Consider the following 6,325-nt stretch of genomic DNA (forward strand, 5'->3'; position numbering starts at 1 on the left):
TGCTTAACTTGCTCTGGTCACCGATTAAATTGTCATTGAGGTAAATCTGCTCAGTGTTCCTACACAGACCAATACAGTCTGACCTTCCACAGCAGGAGATAATGTTTACTGCTTTATACTGGGTCCTGTGGGTGCTAACAGTGTATGTAACAGTCTGCCAGCATTTATCTGAAATGGCAAAACACCAGTGCAGCCACACTAGGGACTTACTCTGGAAATGTGGGGAATGCAGAAGGGAATTCTTTACCCATCCCAACTGGAATCTGGCCAAACCAGTCAGACTGGGGAGAAGCTGTTCACCTGCTTTGTGTGTGCGTGTGTGTGTGTGTGTGTGGGGGGGGGGGGGGGTTGGGGGGGTTGTTCACTCAGGCATCCATCCTGCTGAGACACTAGTCAATTTACTCATAACCGCAAGTTGAAGGATTTTTTTTCTCTTGTACATACCAAGTAATGAACAATGGTTTTGACAGTTCATAAAGTTTTGCATATAGAGAACTTAGTTTTGGAAATGCTCACAACACTGGGTAGGGACTTTTATTTTCCTTTATTCATTGCAAGAGTTGGATGTTGATGGGCTATTGACATCCATCTCTGAACCATGTATTCTGGGGTTTGTTTCTGATGCCTTGTTATCTTTTGGGGATAAAAACAGTTTCAATTAGCTTTCTGTTAAATGCATGACAATCAAGTCAATCCCATAACTCTCAGGCAGATTAGTTTCTTTTGAAGGGCTCTCCATCTCCCTGACTTCCTGCATCCTCACCTCCAACAGTACAATAATCTCACAGAATCTCTTTGTGACTATGAATGGGACAATCTGATCAGCTGCTTCTTTCCCTAGACCTATGTCGGGTTGGATCTTAAACTCCCCTTGCTCCTGTTGTGATCCTGCATCATTGTAAGAGTTGCTCGTATTTCATGTCTTGGCCTTTCAGTGTTCATGATACCGCATATAGCTTCTTGTGTATGGGGCCGACAGTGTAAGAGTTTAGCTCTTTCCTTCCAACAACAGCAGTAGAATTGTACTCCAGCAAAACTTACAGAATCGCGGCCCAAAATATTCCCCAATTTACCTCTTACCATCAAACCAGAGGATCAATCCTCATTCAACTGAGAGAATTCAGGAGGGCATGTCAGTATCAGCAGCATGAATACCTAAAAATGAGGTGTTAACCTGGTGAAGTTACCAAAGAAGACTACTTGTGTGCCAAACAGCATAAGCAGCAAGTGATAGACAGGTGAAACAATCCGGGAAAAAAACAGAACATATCTAAGATCTGCAGTCCAGCCACATGCAGTTGCGAATGAAGTCTGAGGACAGTTCTCTTCAAGATATTAACCAACAAGAATGTCAGACTGGATTAATTACCATAAAACTCAAGTCAGTTTGATATTCATATATTGACAATCAGTGTTCAATTCACCAAATGTAGCTGAACGTAAAGAAAATTGTCAAGTGATTGTTACAGTGGAGACATCTGAATACTTGTTAAGCAAATTTATGCCTGTTGTGTTTAGATAGTAATAAATTTAATGAGATTTTACAAAGCAAGGTGACTTGAGTATAATGGAAGTAGTTGATTGGTGGGTAGGTGATAATCTTGTTTTAATCTGAAGTTAATTTACGATTAGTTAACAAATATGCACATGGTAGGGAATCCCAGCCCCATGGAGTGCACATCCATTTCCATGTGGGAAGACCAGGATACTTCTTGTCTGAGGGACAACCACAAGAACACGGAGGTGACCTGGGAAATGTCAGGAACACTCGTTTGACCACAGCTGAAGTACTGCACACACTTCTGATCCCCTTATTCCAGGTTTAATGTGATCACACCAGAGAGGGTACACAGGGGATTGATCAGAATGCTTCTACAATTGGAGAATTTCTGCTCTGAGGAAAGGGTGGATCGATTGGGGATGATTTCCGAGGAGAATGAGCTGAGATTTAATTGAAGTGATAAAATGCTAAGAAATCCAGATCGAGTGGATAGGAAGGAGCTATTCATTAACTGAGAGATCACTAACTGGAGGTTTTAGATTGAAACTAATCCTCAGAAAGAAGGAGAGGGGAGAATTCATTTCACTCGGAAATGGTGGGGAGCATGAACTCACTGATGGGATGGGAGAGGCAGTAACTATTAGAATAAAAGGACATAGATGTAACGGAAATGCTGGAACATGCAGGGCTATGGACTAAATCTGCAGAATGGGATCATTGCGATTGATTTGACATTTCTCCAGAATATTAAACTCAAGTCCAATTTGATAATTTATGAGAATTGAACTGCAAATGTCGGAATAATTTATCAGAAAGTTGCAGCACAGATACAGGCCACTTGGGCCATTCTGTATGAGTTGGGTGTAAAAGAACTATCCAGGCTTTACAGCATTCTGTACTCATCAATGACAGCAACGATTTCAGACTCGGAACTCAGCCCTATGTGTTATAATCTGTTTTTTTCATTGACAGCTGCACTCCTTGTTTCCTTGTTCCTTTCCCAGTCCTAACTCCATTCCCCGTGGCATAGAGGGACTAGCATTTCTGCTGTTTAATCTCTCCTGCCTTCCCCGTGTTACAGACTGTCTTTTTGTCCTTGTCTCACCCCCACCTTCCTCACAATATGTTACATTTCTGATGGGTCCCCGGCCTCTGTGACTTTACTGCGCCCCCGGGTCAGTGGCACGAGTTTTGAATTCTCTTCCTCCAGAGATAATTGGAAATCTTTCTGGTTGCAGTTTCCCCAAGATTTTATTTTTAAAAACCGAGCATTTGTGTCAGAGTCAAATATTCGTGAGTCTTCATCCACAATTCCGAACATTTGGATGTAATCTGACCCTCCCACAGATGTGCAGGTTTGCTCTATTGACCATGTTAAAATGGCCTGTAGTGTGCATGTTGGGTTTGTTATGGTTAATGTGGCGTTATGTAGGTGAAGGGTGGGAGAGCAGATCATTGCAGACTCGATGGGCTGAATAGCCTCTTTCTGCACCTATGGGATTCTGTGATTCTAAATAGTTGTGATTGTCGTCACGTAATCCTCATGCCAGGTTCATTCAGCTCAGGTACATACGCTGCCTTTGTGTTTCTGTGGGTTCTCGCTCAATCCTTTCCTTCTGTTTTACAGCAATTTCACACTGTACGTAAGGGTGAGAATGAATTTGCAAATACAAATACTCCAACCGAAACCCGCACAGGTCAGTAACTGTTTCTATTGCAGGTATCTCTCACAAGGAACAGAAAAATAATAAAGTTTTTTGTCACAAATCTTACAGGATCATGGAGGTTATAATCACCAGGAAAGGCTGAACAACTCAAAATGCTTTTCTCAAGAAAAGAGAGGGCTGAGAGACAATCTGGCATAAGTAGGAACCATTGGTTTTGTGAGTTCAGAGATTTGAGGTTGGAATCATTGAGTCTGAAGCATGGTTCATTGCTCCAGGTCAAAGTTGCTATCTAAATATGCATCTTTATTTCAGTCTATCTGTCTGAGTTAACAATCAGATGGACAGGTCAGTGCCTGTGTGTTTTCCCAAATCCCTGTCTGAATCGGCCTCCCCAACAATCTCAATTGTCTCAGCACGCACTGGGTCACGGAGAAACTCTGCCGTTACAATGAGAACTTTTTTTGCTGTCGTCTCACCTAGTGCTTCTGCCTAATTTCCACTTCCCTTCCTTAAATCCCAGCTGCCTCTAGTCCTCCCACATGGGTACGTTGAAGAGCATTACAGGAGAATGGATTGAAACCGAGAGTTCAATAGCCAGAATGAGAGAGGAAGAAGGAAATAAACTGGGTTTGTGGATCCCAGGGGATGCAGACTCCAAGCTGAGTCATTTGTGGGCATTCCCGCAGTAAAACGAGACAGCATTCCATGATGAGAGTGAAACACTGGAGGCAGGAGAGGGAGCCACTGAACATTAGCAGGTTTAGCTCAAACAGAGGAGGTTTGACCACAAGCTACAGTTGGACAACTTTCATTGGAACAGGAGGAGGGTATTCAGCCCCTCAACTCTGCTCTGCCATTCAGGATGATCATGGCTGATTTGTGGCCTAACTTGCAATTTTCAAAACCCTCCAAACTCATGAATAAACTCTTCTGCAACAGACAAGGTCAATATTGAAAAACTAACCATCTGCAAATGCTGGGAAATCAGGAACAAAAACAGACTTTGCATGGAAAAAATCAGCAGATTTGGCAGCATCTGTGGAGAGTGAACCTTTGGGTCCAGTGACCGGTCAGGTGGCCAGCTGCAGCTGACCATTCTGCCTTTCCTGTTACACTCTCTGGAACAGGTTCTGGTGCGAGGGGGATGAGATTGTCAATAACAACTGAGAAAACAGAAGGACGTGCTCAATCAGACTAAAACCCATTTTGACCTTTCACTTTTAATTCAACTGCAAACATTATTCATTATTATTTCCGAAATAGGATAATAGACCAGAAAGCAACTCTTCATGTCATTGGGTCTGGGAAACTGTGTTTATTCTGACCTGGTACAACCGACATGTGAATCCAAACCCCGAAAAAAATGGTGGACTCTCAACCATTTCCTGGGCAGTTAGAATGGATGACAAATGCTGCCCCAGCAAGTGATGCCATAATCCCATGAACAAACAAAACAAATCCAATCACTGTGGTTACTTGTGAACTCGCTCGTGTTTCATCAAGCTGGATATCTGAGTGAACTGTTTCCCGCACTCAGAGCAGGTGAATGGCCACTCCCCAGTGTGTATTTGTTGGAGTACAGTGAGGCTGGATGATGTGCTGAACCCAGTCCCAAAGTGAGAGCACCTGAATGGTCTCGCACTGGTCTTTGTGAACGGGAGAGATATTCACCTCCAAGGGGATACTGGGTAAAGGTACCTCCAAGAGGGGTCTAGTGAGAGTAGATCAGGACAGACTGTTCGCGTTCACTAAAGAATCAATAATGAGGAGGCACCGATGTAAAGGGATTGACAAAAGAAATGCATGTGACATGAGACAAAATGTTTTCATGCAGAGAAAGTTTATGGTCAGGAATGCACTGCCAAAGAATGTGGTGGAGTCAGGTACAATGAGGAGGATAGAATTGAACAGTTATTGGAAGGGGATGAATGGGAATGTTTATGGGGTAAAGGTAAAGAATGGCATTTGGTGAGGTGATCCTTTGGAGAGCTGATGAGCCAATCAGCCTCCTTTTGTCCTTCTGTGAACTTTTCATTCTCAGCCCTCGAAGGAAATATCAGAGCAGGGATTGTGAAGAGGTCAGATTGAATGAGAGTCTCAGTGAACAAAAGTGAGACACCTCTCCAGAAAGACTTTGGAATGGATTGAATTAAGCGTTATAAATTTGCATGGACCCCAACAGTACAGCCATTATAAATGGGAGTGATCAAGAGAGTGGAATTAGAGCAGCAAATACATCTTAAACATTGATGCAGCTGAAGGGGACGCTGGGTAAAGATACCACAGTTAGTGCTGACTTCATTCCAGACACGCCAGTCAGGGAACACATTCTTCTTGTATCTGACCGATCGAGCTCTTGAAGAATTCTGTTCATTTCAAGTGTTTCATTTTAGATACTCCAAAGAAGACAGTTTCAAGTTCTTTAATCTCTCCAGCCAGGGCAATGCTGTCGTCAGAATTCAATTCACTGGTGCATGTTACTGGCTGCTTCATGGACTGGAAATGGCAATTGAGACGGTAAGAATACTGTATAAAATATCTTCAATTGTATTGTCAAATTTCCAGAAGCATGAGGGGCTTTAAGAAAAAAAAACACAACTTACGGGCATTGCGTGTCAAAAAATTCCTGTTGTGGGGGCATCCTGTTTAGATACAAACTATTGATAATTGCTCGAATTGACTTGCATTGACTCTGTAGAAGTGGTCATAACATTACAACGGTCATGGGAGCAGCTAACAAATTTCCCATGGGTTAAAACTTGTAAATGATAGAATAGGTGTGGGTTCTTCTGGTAAATTGCGCAAAGTTATTCCAAATGGTCCTAATTTACTTTCAGAAACAAGTGAGAGAAAGGCACATTACTGAGGTCATTGCATTAGTCCAAATTTAGAAGTTCAGGAGAACTGACGGGAGAACTGGTGTTGGGAATTGTAATAATGATAGGGCAAACCTTGTTTTACAGAGAAGAGAGCTCTCAGATGGGAAACTCAGCTTTGACATCACATCAACTGCAGAGTCGTCCAATTGCACAGGTCCAGATCCTTATCGGTAATATGGAAGGGGAACGCAACATTCCCAGCCCAGACAAATCATTCCCATGTTTTGCATGTGTTCGAATATTTAACTGGTCATGTGATCCAGGTGGATACCATTATG

The 6,325-nt window shown here is 42.7% G+C and overlaps 1 long non-coding RNA gene across 1 annotated transcript; it reads right to left on the reverse strand.

The window, feature by feature from the left end:
- Positions 1–529: 529 nt before the first annotated feature.
- LOC122552422 lies at positions 530–4,164 on the reverse strand. Its single transcript, XR_006312387.1, has 2 exons — positions 4,133–4,164; positions 530–633 (listed from the first exon to the last, which is right to left on the reverse strand). It is a non-coding gene; the product is annotated as an uncharacterized LOC122552422 (long non-coding RNA).
- Positions 4,165–6,325: the final 2,161 nt, after the last annotated feature.

The sequence above is a fragment of the Chiloscyllium plagiosum genome, chromosome 8 (assembly GCF_004010195.1).
Source record: "Chiloscyllium plagiosum isolate BGI_BamShark_2017 chromosome 8, ASM401019v2, whole genome shotgun sequence".
Lineage (NCBI taxonomy): Eukaryota > Metazoa > Chordata > Chondrichthyes > Orectolobiformes > Hemiscylliidae > Chiloscyllium > Chiloscyllium plagiosum.